The sequence below is a fragment of the Mixophyes fleayi genome, chromosome 3 (assembly GCF_038048845.1).
Source record: "Mixophyes fleayi isolate aMixFle1 chromosome 3, aMixFle1.hap1, whole genome shotgun sequence".
Lineage (NCBI taxonomy): Eukaryota > Metazoa > Chordata > Amphibia > Anura > Limnodynastidae > Mixophyes > Mixophyes fleayi.
Genome location: NC_134404.1, coordinates 293,661,177 through 293,677,521, shown reverse-complemented (window position 1 = coordinate 293,677,521; position 16,345 = coordinate 293,661,177). Strand labels below are relative to the sequence as shown.

At 40.0% G+C, this 16,345-nt stretch overlaps 1 protein-coding gene across 1 annotated transcript in view; it reads right to left on the bottom strand.

Moving 5' to 3' along the window:
• Positions 1-16,345, bottom strand: part of CFAP61 (cilia and flagella associated protein 61) — a 228,483-nt gene that overhangs the window by 108,137 nt on the left and 104,001 nt on the right. The gene's annotated exons all lie outside the window — the stretch shown is intronic.

Genomic DNA, 16,345 nt, shown 5'->3' with positions numbered 1-16,345 from the left:
CATTTGTACAGTCATCCCTAAATATTTATTTTACACAAATACAAAGGGAAAACAAATACATTTACAGGTTAAAGCAGCTCGGATCACGAGGGAGGGGGGGGGGGCGGGCAGCTCAGATCACGGGGGAGGGGGGGGGGGGGGCGGGCAGCTCAGATCACGGGGGAGGGGGGGGGGCGGGCAGCTCGGATCAGGGGGGGGAAGGGGGGCGGGCAGCTCGGATCACGAGGGAGGGGGGGGGGCGGGCAGCTCAGATCACGGGGGAGGGGGGGGGCGGGCAGCTCAGATCACGGGGGAGGGGGGGCCCTCGCGAGGGAATCCGGCCCTGTGCATGTGTAGACAGCTGCTGACAAAACAGCATTCAAAGTTTTACAGTGTGTAAGACAGTGCTGTGCATGTGATTAAAATGGAACAGCAATCCTGACTACAGTTTCATGGAATATCATTATTAATAATAATAATAATAATAATAATAATATTTATTTACAATTGAGAACAACAGTAATAAAACACAACTGTGTATTACCAAACAAAGAGGTAAGATGGCACCGCTCACATTCTATAGAAAAATAGGAGTTTTAAATTCCACAGATTGCATATTGGTACAGCCAGATTGCAATAGGATATAGTACTTCTTGCAGTTATATGATCCAGACAGGCAGCAATGTCGGTTTGGGGGTCAGTAGGAAATTTGAGTACAGAAAGAGAATGTAAGTTTTACATCCAGAGAGGTGATAGTCAGGAAGACTAGCATAAGGAGGTTAAGAAGTTGGTTCTGCAACTTGATCAGCTTACCAAAAGAAGAGCGTTTTCAGCAAAACACTCAAAGATTTGAAGGATAGGGCAGCACGGTGGCTAAGTGGTTAGCACTTCTGTCTCACAACGCTGGGGTCATGAGTTCAATTCCTGACCATGGCCTTATCTGTGTGGAGTTTGTATGTTCTCCCCGTGTTTGCATGGGTTTCCTCCGGGTGCTTTGGTTTCCTCCCACACTCCAAAAAAACATACTAGTAGGTTAATTGGCTGCTATCAAAATTGACCTTAGTCTCTCTCTCGCTCTGTCTGCCTGTATCTGTGTGTATGTTAGGGAATTTAGACTGTAAGCTCCAATGGAGCAGGGACTGATGTGAGCGAGTTCTCTGTACAGCGCTGCGGAATCAGTGGCGCTATATAAATAAATGGTGATGATAATGATGGATAGGGGAAAGTTTTGTTGTAGGAGGAAGGAAATTCCACAGGGTGGGTGCAGCCTGAAAAAAGATTCTATAGTGGGAGCACATAAAGAGTGAGAGTGGTGCAGATCTTGCTGGATTGAGTTCAGAGATGTTTTGAGACAAGGTAATAGATATAAGAGGGCGTTGGTGCAGGTTTGGTAATGGCTTTGTATGTTAGTATTTATATTTGAATTTGTAAAGTAGATGTGACCAATGTAGGGCCTGACAGAGCTGAGCAGGAGTAGCAAACTGTATTATAAGGCTGGTTTTAGAGTATGTACCACTAGCTCTTAAGAATTAAATCTGGCTCTGCTGAATAGAAATAATTACAATCCATCAAATATATAGTTGCATATTAATACTGAAAGTATAACCAACTTTTTTATTTTCTAAATATACTAACAGGGTCACCCGGTATTGTGCGGGTCCGATGGTAACTATGTTACTGTCTAAAGCCTGCGGACGCTGCCCGCAATGGCTGGTTGTGTTGCGTACACGGAAGCATAGATTACATACAGTGGCTGGTGTCTGTTTAGAAAACACACTGCAATGCAAACTAGGTTATATCAACTATTACCTTACCTACAATTAGCCTAAAGTCTGTGCGGTGGTGCAATTATTCCTGTACAGTTTGAAGAACAACGGACATAAAATAAAGAGAATGTGCATATTATTTAGAAGGTAATCACCCTAATTGTGTTTCTTTTTTACGTTAGATTTGTTGTAAAATGCTGTTGCCATGTTTTATTGTATTTTTAGAGAAATAAATAAATGGTTTATCATATTAATTGAGTTTAATGTAAATCTAGCCATAATACAGAAAACAGCAAAGCCTGGATTACCCAATTAAATAGTTGACATGAATATTAGGCAAAGGAATCAAGCATGTCTAATTCCTTTTAAAGCTATAACTAATCATGTTTCTTATTTATGTGTTGCTTCCGTAAAAAGGTTGAAGATAAGAGCACAATGCCACTAAAACATTTAGCAAGTGCACCTGCATTTTAGCAGCGGTGGCTAATTCCAGCAGGGATTTCATGTTGCTGTGGATACAAAAAAAAAAAAAGAGAGCTGCTCTGCAGAAGGAAGGTATTAGGGTATCCAGGGAAATAAGTAAAAACGTTATTGAATTTCATTGCATGGCGCTACCTGAATGGGATGTACATAGTATGAGAGCTAAATGGCAGTGTCCTTGAAATACAAAAGGTCACGGACTCCGATCGCTTTGAATAAAATGAAGCAGCAATAATTGTCATTATGGATTGTCATGTAACGGTGGATATATCCTGTATAAGTGAAAATCGTATGTTACCTACTATATACTCAAATGTAGTAAGCACAGCGTAATTTCAGTTTTACCTTGATCAGGACAACTCAGGGGTTCAAAGTGATGATTCCACAGTTTTCACCACTTCACCATTGTCTATTTATTTGTTTATTTAAAAAAAAAGCGCATTGCGTTGTACTTTGCAAGCATCAACCTGGTTTATGCAGGTATCTGTTTTCTCTGAAATCAAAGCCCGTTCTTTAGATATCCTTCACCCATTTAATTTAATTTACCTCTTTCTTTTCCCCCCAGAAAAATGTCATAAGACAGGCATTTTAGGATGGGGGCAAGAGATATAACTGAAGTCACTGGAGAAGTTTTCAATGTATAATAGAACATAATTCAGATGGTACTTTACTGTTTATTTTCAATTTTGTTTATTTAATCTGTATTTTGTTGTTGTTGTTTTTTTGTTCTTGTAAGGGTACGTCCACATGGACCTTCCATTCACTTGAATAGATTTTATTTTTAAAATTGCTCCTAGGCTATAGACCAGATAGACATATGAAAAGCAAGTACTGCGTCATTGTCCATAATCCTTGACATGACGTGAGGGGAACAAAATGCCTATGGAATTTAAAAAAGAAAGAAGAAGCCAGTCTTGATGTATAATTAATGTACAAGTTTTCTGATCCTTTAGAGAATTTTTTCTTTTATAGGATTTATTTTAGTGGAAAATGGGTGCTAGTCCCATCTCATTTTGCTGATCTCTTGGTTTAGGTATTTGAGAACTAACTGTCACGGGCACTAGGAGTCTTTACCCAGTGATCACCAGGTGATAGGCTTACCAGAGCAGTATAGATGGTAATATGGTACTCTGGTAGCAGGGTGATCACGGAACAGGAAATAGTAGATGATAGAGATGCTCAGGAAAGTCTATGACTAGCAGCACTGGTAATATGGATGTAGTAATACACGAGGAACTGTATGGACAAAGGACACGTGAGGGTAGTCAGTGGTCTGCGGTAGCAAGTTGTACCACTGCTATAGTGAGGAGGAATGTCCAACAGAAACGAGGAGGTGATGAGAGTCAGCGGTCTGCGGATAGCAAGTTGTACCGCTGTCTGAGTGAAGGAATGAAATCCAAGTGGAGGTATCCGGGGAGTCAGTGGTCTGCGTTAGCAAGTTGTACCACTGCTATGTGAGAGGATACTGGAACAGGTGACACAGGAAACAGGGATCAGTGGTCTGCCTCTAGCAAGTTGTACCACTGAATATATATGTGAGGAGGAGCACGGGGAGAGACTGCAATACAGAGGATACACGGGCACCTTAAACTTGATCCACAATAACATGCACAATATAGTAATGACTGAACAGCACTGCAATAGTAGAAAGTCACTGAAACAATCCGGGCAAAAGATAACACAGTCAATGATGGTAATAGTCCCAGCGGATAGTAAACTCCAGAGGAGAACAAACTCAGTGCAGCAAGATATGCAATACACCAGCACAGTCAATGAGAAGTATGCATACCGTGGTTCAGGAGCAGGCTGTCAGACAGGAGTGCAGAGATACCTGAACGGCTGGAGGCCGGCAGGATGCGAAGTCCCTGAAGGGTGAAGCGGTAATCAAGTAGGTGCAGTGCACAGGTAGGTAGACCAGCAGGGGAACAAATACTCAGGAAGCAGTAGTATGTAGAACTGGACTCCTGGAGAACCCTGAAGAGTAGCGATGGTCTAGACGAGATGAAAGCAGTGAGGCGCAGATCCGATGCAGACTGGCGAGTAGAGACCAGCAGGAACACTGAGAAGCACGGAGAGCGGATCAGCAGTTGTAGACACGAGTAGAACTGAGGAGTAGCAGTCAGCAGGATTCTGCAGGTACACGGAGGTAGCGGATAGCAACCAGCGGGTGCAGCCACGATGAAACACGGGAGAGCAGAGCTGAGCTGGAACTGTTGAGCACGGAGAGCAGCGGATAGGAATCAGTTGTAGCAGTCTCGAGGAAACACGGGAGAGATGAGATGAGCTGAAGACTGAAGCGCACGGAGGCAGCGGATAGGAATCAGCCAAACAGTCACGATGAAACACAGGCGAGTTGAAGTAGATTGAAGACTGTAGTGCACGGAGGCAGCGGATAGGAATCAGCTAACAGTCACGATGATACATAGCAGAGTTGAAGTGGTTGGAAGACTGTAGTGCACGGAGGCAGCGGATAGGAATCAGCTAACAGTCACGATGAAACACAGCAGAGTTGAAGTGGTTTGAAGACTGTAGTGCACGGAGGCAGCGGATAGGAATCAGCTAACAGTCACGATGAAACACAGCAGAGTTGAAGTGGTTTGAAGACTGTAGTGCACGGAGGCAGCGGATAGGAATCAGCTAACAGTCACGGTGAAACACAGGAGGGTTGAAGTGGTCTGGAAACCACAGGAGTAGAAGTGGTCTGGAAACCACAGGAATCAGCAGCGCTGAATACACGAGGAAACACAGGAACACCTTCAGAGGCTCATGGGGAATGAGACTCCAAGATCAGGCAACGTGGTATTGACCACAGGTGCTTAATATAGGGAGCGTTGCCTGATCTGCCAATTAAGTTAAAGGAACAGGTACTGAAGGGTTTGAAAGGGCTGCGCATGCGCAGACCCTCAGGATGGAGGACGGCCACGGTTCCTAAATATACGGGAAGAAGCACTCACAGTCCGGTGAGTGACACTAACTTTACACCACTGGTGTAAAGTCAGGTATGACCCCGCTGAGGACACAGGTGCATAGTGCATGAGCAGTTGGGTAGCATTAGGATTTTGGAGGGTCTTATGCCTCTGCCAAACAGAAGTGTACAAAACACTTACAAAAAGTGGCTAAAAAAGTATCGCATTTTTTTCTTTCAAATGCCACTTTTCATTGTGTAATATGACATGCATCTATTATATTTCTAGTGTACAAAACCAAAAAGGCTGTTAGGGAAAAAAATAAAATAGCGGGATGGACGTAACCTTAGGAGGCTTTGACATAAGTGCGCTTTTTATGTACTTTTTACATTGTTTTCCACATGGCTGCATTTAATGCAGATACACGTAATTTTTGTATCCATTGTCATGTGTATAAAAATGCACATTGAATTTAAAGGACTATACTGTATAATACCCTTAAGAGCAGTCAGACAATTACAAAAAAGTTTGTTTCTAAAAGTGAAAAAAAAAATAAAAATATATAGGTTTATCATTTAATTTACCATTACCAATTTAAGCACTATATTACAGATACAAAATATAAATGTTTAAGAGTAGAACAATGTATGAATTGTCTTTTGGATACTCACATTTAAAGCAAACTAAACCTCAAAACTGAAAAGACTACTCCTTAAACCCTGTGTAACCTAAACAGAGCTATTTTATATACACTAAATACAATACAGTGGAAATCACCATTAAAAAATGGTAGATATGTATTTAAAATAACATATACATATACATTGTAATGTATGTAATATTACTTATGGGAGCAGATTCAATTCAAAAATTGCTACATAGTGTCCCAGGAATGGCCGCGAGACTCTATGCGGAAATATTTTTTAGGGAAATATCCGCTCACCTGTACTCGCGCCCCATAGAGATGTGAGTAAAAGTGAGCATTACTGTTTACTACATAAATAGTAAAAATGAGCAGCCGCGATGTTCCTTGGCACATCACAGCTAATTGAATCTGCCCCATAGAATGATGGGAACCTGATCTTTCAGCCCTGCAGTCTACAGGCAGAGTCAGGAGTATAAAGGCCACCTAAATGGTAAGCCTGTACCCCTAGAGCCAGACTTCCATGTTCATGCACCTACACAGTGCTACATAACTACTTCCTACTGCAGTACAGAATGGTCAGCTCTGGTTCTAAGGATGAGGTACCTCTGACTTTGATCTATCCTGATGATATGGACGTATGTTCACATACCTCTCTTCAGGGGCGTAACTAAACATTAGTGGACCCCATAACAGTGGTTAGTTAGGGTCCCCATGTACTGCCCAATGGGAAAACTCACATTTTCACATGGAGTTTTAACAGCTGGGTCCCTCAGCTGTGGGCCCCATAGTAGGTGCACTCCCTGCTCTTATGGTAGTTATAGCCTTGCCTTTCTGTTTAAGCTTATTAGGAAGGATCTCCACATTTTATTAAAAGGCATCCTACAGGAAATACTAACAATAGGCCATAGGGTGGATGAGCTAGAGCAGCATGCAAATATTTTTGTCAAGACTGACAGTGACAGGGATTGAAGATTATTATCACACATTGCACCAGTTAACCTGCATTTTGGTCACTGTTCTTACCTGTTTCCCTTGGTTCTCACTCCCTACATTCACTTGCTGGTCTCAACTGAGCATGCGCACACCTGGGGTAAATGTATGAACATGCGGGTTCTTCAACACCGGCGTGTTCGGTGATTAAATTTCAAGCGGCGCTGCATTGTAAAGGGAAACTTCCCTTTACAATGCAGCGCTGCTTGAAATTTAATCGCCGAACACGCGGGTGTTGAAGAACCCGCATGTTCATACATTTGCCCCCTGGTCTTTTCAAAACTTCCTGCATTCACTTGATTGGCTAATTGACTGTCAGCTCTGACTATTTAAAGCACCTGCTCTCTACCAAGTTGGCAGATGTTCAGGTCTTCTTACCTGTTAGGATGCTTTCTATCTGGCTCCTGACTGCACAGACTGTGTTAAGTGTTCCACGATCAAGACCTGTGATTATTACAAGAACCTCGTGCCTCATCATCGATCTTGTCCTCAAGCTATTTGCTTTCCAGGGATCTCAGTGCATCAGTTCTCTGCAGTTCACCCCTTCTCAGTTGGTATCCTGTGTTACCTGTTCTATGATCAAGACCTGCAGTATTGTTGCAGGAACTTTGTGCTTCCTAATCAGTCGTGTTCTCAGCTATTTGCTTCCTAAAGACCTCAGCGCTTCAGTTCACTGCCGTTCACCTGAACCTCTGCATTTATCATCTAGCAGTCCTGCTCCACTCCACGGTGCCATCTCACCCTGCTCTAATCCCCCTTAGAGGACTGCGACCTGCGGCTAGAGAGCAGCTAAGTCCACAATCCCTTGTGGGGGATCCCTGGTGAATACCTCTCTACTGTTAGATTCCGCATCTCTTTGGGGATAAGTGCACCTAGAGCGGGGCTTCAAGGTCTACTCCAAACTCAGGTTACGTGACAATTATGCTGGCGATGATCCTCAAGTTAGAGGACTTGGAGAACCATTCACCAACTCACTGACGCGTTTCTTTGCCATCTCAGGAAATTGCAACTTGCAAAGAAAAGTGTCAGTAGAGAAACTGTGTTTTATATTCATTTTAATATCCTACACTTCAGTGGACCTCAGCTGTACATACAGATGACCACCTCTATGCCATACAAAACCAACACTAAGACCAATGCATAAGACACCAAACACCGGCAGTGAACTCTACATCAACTCTAAGGACTGCTCTGCTTGCAATACAACATGGGTACAAAGATTAACTCCTGAGCAAGAGGACACTGGCTGAGAAAGCATGTGGTTGCACTGTTCAGACTACATATATTTATTTGTTCCTAAAGAGAGCATGTACGGGTGAATGCTGCTCCTCACCTAATGAAACTGGAGGCCAGAATTAATTCACTGCCAAAGGAACTGGCAATATATAAGGATTTGATATCAGGTTGTTACTGGAAATGTATTGGGTCTAATAATTTATGTGGTCTATACTGATACATTTGTATATTAGACTGAAAGGTCTGACTATTTAGGATTAATGAGGAATAATCTATTTATTTTTTTTTAAAAAAAAAGTTTTATTTTTGAGAAGGTCAATAATGAGCATCAGTCCAAGACAAAATATGTTACAATCAGGTTATACACATTCAGGGACTAATACAAACATTGTGTATCATAATGAGAATATTGAGATTGACCAAATTTTAGCTATAGGGATAGAAGAAGAAAGAAACAGAAAGGAGGCCAGTCAGAGAAAAGTGGGCAAAATAGATTAGGAGGCGGTGTGGCAGACCGCCAATAGAAGAGAAGAGAAAGAAAGCAGAGCAAGAAATAGAGAAGTGGGGGAAGGGGGGTGACAGGTAGCGGGTTGAGGAGGGATATCAAGTGGAGTGTTTTAGAGGAGTCATAGGGCAAAAGGAATTTGGATTTGAAAAAATGACATCCAAGGTTCCCAGACTTTATTGAATGATTTAGAGGTATTGCGCAGTATGCATGTCATAAACTCCATTTTGTATGAGTGCCAAACTCTATTAATAATTGTCTGCATAGTGGGCGCGGTGGGTTGTTTCCAATTAGTGGCAATTTGACATAGTGCTGCAGAAACTATGTGGCGGAACATTTTTGTTTGGTGTTTAGTTGCGGATGGAATTCCAAGTGGGAGATGGAAAAATCTGGGAGAGACCGGGATGTCAATCTGCAGAATCTGAGATGCGAAGTTCCGTAGTTCCGACCAGAATGGGGCAATCTTGGGGCACTGCCACCAAATATGGAGGAAGGACCCTTCTGACAAGCATCCTCTCCAACATGAGCTGGATGAGTCCGGGAAGATTTTTTGTAATCTGGTCGGGACCAAATACCATCGATAAAGAAGCTTATAGGCATTTTCTTTCGGAATAATCTATTTTTAGCTTGGAATTTTTAATAAAATGAATGCAATACTAGACTCACTTTGGTAAGATTTTTTATTTTTAACTATAGGTGGATGATAAGGACATAGTGCCCTTGTTAAGATCTTTATTTTCTGTACTTTTTAGGAGGCCAAAAGGAATGACTTTACTTCCTGCATCCTTGGTAAATTAGAACTTGCAGCATCTAAGCATCTACTTTTTTATTACCAATTTAACCTGTGCCTTCTCTGTGGATGAATGAAATATATATATATATATATATATATTTCCCATTTAATAATAATTAATAATGTGCTCTCAGTTGTCATCCACCATGCTAGCAGATACTAGCTTACTGCTGGTTTTGATGGTGCTCTTATGGCATTTTAAATGTTTAATCTGTTTATTACGTGTTCTTAAACTTCCCCTTTCCCCTGTTTCCCTGCTGACTTCAGACTGATTCACATGGATCAGATTGGGTTTATCTGCAGCAGACACCAGGTAATATTATAAGAATACTTCCCGTCATATATAAAGCTGATATAACCAATTGCTGATATCATTCAGAAGGCTTTTATTTTTCAGACTTGTACTTATTCTGTTTCCCTACACATACTTTTTGTTCTGCAGTAAGTGCAAGATAACGCCAGTCCCATCTCTGTTTTTTTTCTATTATTTGTGACACAACTTTAATTATATCACTAAATATCTATATATGGTGCTCTTCATACAATCACACAAATACTGCTCATCCAGTACTCAGATCGAAGCTAGTCATCCAGAGCGAACACAACCAGAACTAAACTTGTCATCAAGTATCAGGACAATTAGCCCAAAGCTAGCTGTCCAGTGTCAATGCGGTCATCCCAAGCCTTTCATTCAGCATCAATAAGACCAGGCAAAAGCTGGTCATCCAGTGTCAATGCAATTAGAAAACAAGATAGTCATTCAGTAAGGACTATTGAACCATTTATTAATTAATACAAATGGTAAATGTATGAAGCTGAGAGTTTCCATCAGGTTTGAAAGATGTTGCCTAGAGCAACCAGATTTTAGTTATCATTTATTTAGTATATTCTACTAAATATGTTGATGTTTTAATAAATAGATTTTTATTTATAGTAATACAGATCCGCACTATTTACGCTGCAATTATTCCTTCATGTCAAATTTTTAGTTCTATGGCGCACCCTTCATTATATTCTTGATATTGGGAATCTGCAAAATGATAGTTAGAATCTGATTGGTTGCTATAGCTAACATCTCCACTTTTCAAACCCGCCGGAAACTCCCAGCTTGAAACATTAACCCCCTTGTCTCATTGACATAGTAGTCATAATAAACACTGTCAAACTAGTTTATTAATTTTTAAATTACCCTTCTGAATTACCATTGTGTTTTTTTTCCATGGTATTAAAACCATTGCCATAAAGTAGACAAATACAGATAAGAATTGAGCCTGGAGAGTCACAACATGTTTTTTCCTGATCGGTCAGTTCGTCTTTGTACTCAAGATACAAGTCCACTTGAAACCATAAAGTATATTTAAAATGTAGTCTGTTAATGTATAACAAAGTGTGGTGTGTACAGAAATGACGATTGTAACAAATTGTGCGGATATAGTTTTCTTTTTCTTCACTTTCTGCATTTGGATTTTTTTTTATTGTTTTATTTATTGTAACAGTGTACAATATATAAATCAACATTAAGTGAAAGTGTTGCAATCATTGTAAAGTTATAAATATACAGTATAAAAAATAAGCAGGTATGTAACTTGTACCAACAGAATACAATAAACAATAGTGGTTTAAATAAAACGAATCTCCATGCAACGTTAATCAATTAAGCAAATGATTGATGCGTTTTACATTAGGGAGGGAAACATAACTCTGGTTACTGTTAGGAAAGGGTGGGGATTATCCTATATTGAACATGCCTAGCGCCCACCTCCCCTTGTCCATGTAGAATAACTGGGGTATAAAAAGCGTAATTAGTATTTCTGACAGTCCACTCACTGTGGCAAGCAAGATAAATGAAGTGTAAGGGGAGTCTTGGCTGCTCTTGGTCATGGTCATTTTACAGCTGTTGTTCTACCTGAGTGGGATTGTTTTATGGGGATTTTTTCAGGTATTTTTTTCCAATTTCATTACATCGAATCAAGAAAAAGAAAATAAGATTTTAGTTTCCATTTAGACCTTGATGGATCAAGAAAGAAGTAAGACTTTTATTTATATTTAATAAAAAGTGGAGAACAATGGTTTGGGGAAGTCAAGTGTCCAATTAAAGTTTATTTTAAAATTGTGTGTGTGTGTGTGTGTCATTTATTCAATTTTACTCTCTTGGTGTAATGGGCAGGGGTCTTAGTTGCCACTTTAAGGATACCAGTCCTCTTATTTATCCTGACCCCACAGCCCAGAGGGGATAGCAAGAGCCCCAGAGCAGGACAGGTAGCTGATTTTTGCACCTTCCCCCCCCCCCCCAGCTGCCAATAGAGGCTCTAGCAGTGCACTAACCAGAGTATAGCAGAGTGTCCACATGTTCGTGGTCTCCCTATTATAATAAAACCCAATTCAGGCTGTAGAGGACTGGGGCTCGCTCATAGAGGATTTGGGAGGAAAGCATGTTGTCCATTTTAACATTTTTTTAATTACACAGTGCAGTATCTGTGGTCTGAGTGGAGGTAACTGTCAATCACTTGCAGGTCTCCTCTACTCACCCTGTGTTTTTTTTCTGCAAATGACTGGCAGTGAACACAAGTGTTGCCGATTGATTAATATGGGGCAGGATGTGAATACAATAATTTGATTCACAAAGCACAGCATGCATGAATTGCATAATTTTCATTCAGCTGACATGCGTAGTACAATTCTGTCAAGGTACCATCTGATGGCAGAAAAATGTATTGCAGGCAATTTCAATATTATGTTTTGGGAAACACAATCAATGCAATGCGACGTGTATCAATTTTATTTTAGGACTAAACTTTTTTATTGAGTTTTACAAACGCAGATACAGTATAACAGGTCACAGAATGGTGGATTGAGCGTGAAACAAGTCAATGCACACTGCGTGAAAAAAATATTGTGTTATATAGTTTAACACTTGCTACAGCTCTACACCTTTCTGTATATCGTCATGGGACACCTTACTGACCGGATTGATCCAACAAATAGAACACTGGAACTAGGACAAATCAAGGTAAAAGAAGGCAACTGTGAAGCTTGGAGCCCAGAGAACATTCAGATCCACCTGTCCAATAGCAAGAACCATTTAGATCCACTGATACACAGTGGGGCGGTTGTTAAACAACATTTGTTCTTTACATGTCGATTGGTTACTTTTCCAGTAAAGGAATAAAATTGTACATGAAACAATTTTTTAGAAATATAGTCATTTAAAATGCTCTTATGGGACAATGAATTATACTTATTCAGAATAAACAAAAAGGGTTATTGACCTAATGTCAGAACTAATCAGTGCATCAATCAATGTAATACTTTCAGAGTAATTAAAGACAGCAAATGAAGAGGTAACTAAATAAATATTAGTGATACTAAATAAGTACTAAAGTATAATCAATACAGCATTCTCCAATGTGGATGAGTAACACAATACTTTAAGGCACAAATGTGCTTATTTTACTGCTATGTTGCATTTTCACAGTCAGTTTAAGATGCTTTGCGCCTCAATGTCCCTCCTACTCGCAGATTTGGACGGCTTTCACTAATTTGAACTCTCTCTGAAAATGCTGCTTGTTTGACTCTTTAAGGTTTTTTTAAGGAATTGCAATTTTACAGCTTAAATGATATATTAATGTGTTTATCCCATAAAATAAGCCTAGGTGGCGTTAAATATGTGACATTAAAGTAATGTCTGAATATCAATTAAACCCACCTGGTATAAAATTCAGGATTATTACACAGATAAAAAGGTTTTGCATGCTCTCTCTAAATTGAAAATGCCCCCACAAACCCCCACCCCCCTTATCCAACATTGCTATTCCAAACTGTATTTAGAATTTATCCTGGATGCACAGTTTTCAGCACTAATTGTTTGAAACTTTCTTGTTCTACAATCGAAATGCAATTGCCGGTGTCATGTAACAGGCATAAGAGGATTTCAACCCAAAAAAATTCACGCAAGCTCCAGAAGAAATACATTTTGCAGAACTGATAAATGTATTTGTTATAAATGTAATTATTTATAAGAATTAATTAATGTAAACCAAGTGACCAAATGATGGGAGGTAAATGATGGTGTCAGATTCTGGTAGTAGGTCAGTTACCCACTGGCATTCAAACGTTGGGGGTGACTTGTATTTTGAATGCAAAGGCAAAAGCATGCAACACGTCTAAAAAAAATCTATTCTATGTGACCATGCCAATTATCTTTGAAATTCGCGTCTGCATGAATTGTTTTCATGCTGCTTGTTCAATTTCAGCATCCAAAGCATGTCCCTGCACGTGAAAAACTCCATTGATCTCTATGGGAATGTATTGTGAATATATCCACTAGGGGTTATATCAGTGGTTTCCCCAAAATTTATATCGCACATCCACTTCAATTGGGTTTCAACATGTGTGCTACATGTAGAAACTTTATTGAAATGAATGGGCCATAGAAATCATTGGGGCATAGGACAAGCATATATATGGTATAACAATGCATATACATTTATATTTCTATTAAATCAATAAGAACCGTTTTAACTAACTAAAAACGGTTTCCATTGTTTTCAGTAGTAGCATTCATCCCTATTAACATCAGAAGAGAGAATTCCTCCAATCAATCTTCCCACACAATGTGCGTTTTATTCACTTGTGTCAAACAAAGCCAATAACTTCTAACTGATGAGACGTTAATGTCACCACAGAATAAATGCTAGTCCACAACCATGTCATTTTCTGTCCAGCTAGCCTTCTTATGACAATACAGTCAGGGTACAAGGGTCAGGGTACAAGGAAGCGCTCACTTTTATCAGCCTGCAATGGAGGAGAGTTCGGCACACAATAAACACCACCAAAACCATTTATTACATGTTAGATCTGTGTGCAGCAAGTAAGCACTAACTATTTAATTAGTAAACTAATTAGTGACAGACAGTGTTGGAAGGCCTGAGATTTCCATAGACAAATGTAAAGATAAAACGCCTAATTAAACAGCAAGCGCTGGCATAGTGATTGCCAGGCAGGACAGATGTGCAGGATATTGGGTATTGCTCTGCCAGATAACAGAAGTTATGACTGTGTTGTTATTATGCAGGCTCAGCTTGCAATGGATTTATAGACAGTGTCTAGGAGTGTGACAACATTTTGCAATGCATGACTTATTCTCTATGTCTTTACATAGAGCCATATGACAGTTAATACAAACAAGTACTAAATTTCCTAGTATAAAACATATATAAATCATTATTCTAAATGTATTATTTAAGTGTATGGATAAGGATTGTATATCAATGTATAGATAAAGCCATGATTTGACAGAAGGGTGCACATATGTCTATTTATTATAATGTTATAGGGAGACCCAGGCATAGGACAACACTACTATACGTAGGGGGCATCACAGATAAACATTTTAGGGCTTATTTAGAGTTGACATAAAGATGCATTTAGATGCCGTCTAACATAGAGAGCGAAGACAGTTCAGGAGCAGAAAGATACGCCAGTCATCATTATCAATATGTCCATATAGATACGTGTACAGTAAAGACAGGTCAGGAGCAGAGATACGCCAGTCATCATTAGCAATATGTCCGTACAGATACGAGTACAGTAAAGACAGGTCAGGAGCAGAGATACGCCAGTCATCATTATCAATATGGTCGTATAGATACGTGTACAGTAAAGACAGGTCAGGAGCAGAGATACGCCAGTCATCATTATCAATATGTCCGTACAGATACGTGTGCAGTAAAGACAGTTCAGTAGCAGAGATACGCCAGTCATAATTATCAATATGTCCGTATAGATACGTGTACAGTAAAGACCGGTCAGGAGCAGAGATACGCCAGTCATAACTATCAATATGTCCGTATAGATATGTGTGCAGTAAAGACAGGTCAGTAGCAGAGATACGCCAGTCATCATTATCAATATGTCCGTACAGATACGTGTGCAGTAAAGATGAGGCATCCATCATTATCAACTTCATTCAGGCCAAGCTGTTTGTAAGGCCCAGGGAAGAAGTCGATAATAGTGATGATTGCTTTATATTTTATTGTTTAAAAAAAATATATGCAAAAAATATACTGTATATACATAAAAAATGTATTTAAAATTATGACTAGCTCCAGTGCTATACAGCCTGGGCTGGTTCCCACTAAAGCAGGGGACTAGGAGGTCTCTAAAATGTTGACATTTTTTCTGTAAAAATCCATAGCTGGGTTGTAAATAAACAACCATGGATTTATGCAGAAACATAATAATTGCTTACATTTATTTTTTTACTGACTGATCTGCGTCACTCAGCAACCTGTACCATAAACACCATGATTGAAGGAGTTCTTGGAATAAGCAGCAGAACGATTAATTTAGGGTGAGCACGCTCTGGACACAAGGCTTAAGAAATGTAGACTTCAGAGAAAAATCCAACAGATTGAAAATTTAGAGCAGTATTATGAAAGATATATGCAACACAAGCAATAAGTAAATGTACAGTGACTTTTTGGCATACTTACCTATGCACCAGTTTTCATACATGCATCTGGCGCCTGCACCTTATTTACACATGATTTTGATATTGGAGGGATTCCAAATTTACTTTCACTGAAATATTCTTATTCCAAGTATTTACTCCGTACTTGATAAAATGACGCGATTTGTGGATAATCAGGTCATTGAGCCCCCTGTCCCGCTAACTTCACTAAAAAGTGGCCAGTATCCGGGAAAAAGGCCTGCTCTCCCTGGGTCTGGGACAACTCCTGGACATTCTGGAGGAGTAGGCAAGTATGATTTACATCCTTCCAAAGAACAGTCGACAAATCACATTGCTGTGCAAACGCATTCAGTGCAAATGCTAGAAATAGCCATGAAACAACATCTCCTCATATCTTAAACAGTAGGTGTAGTCAAAAGGGGGATTTCAGACACTTGGAATTCCCCTTGTGCTGGTCTAGTAACATGAATAGAAGATGCTACAGTCCTTCCTTGGCTGGCACAAAATGAAAATATCAGGCTATAGTACAGTGGTTCCCAAACTGTGCGCCCAGGCTCCCTGGGGTGCCTTGG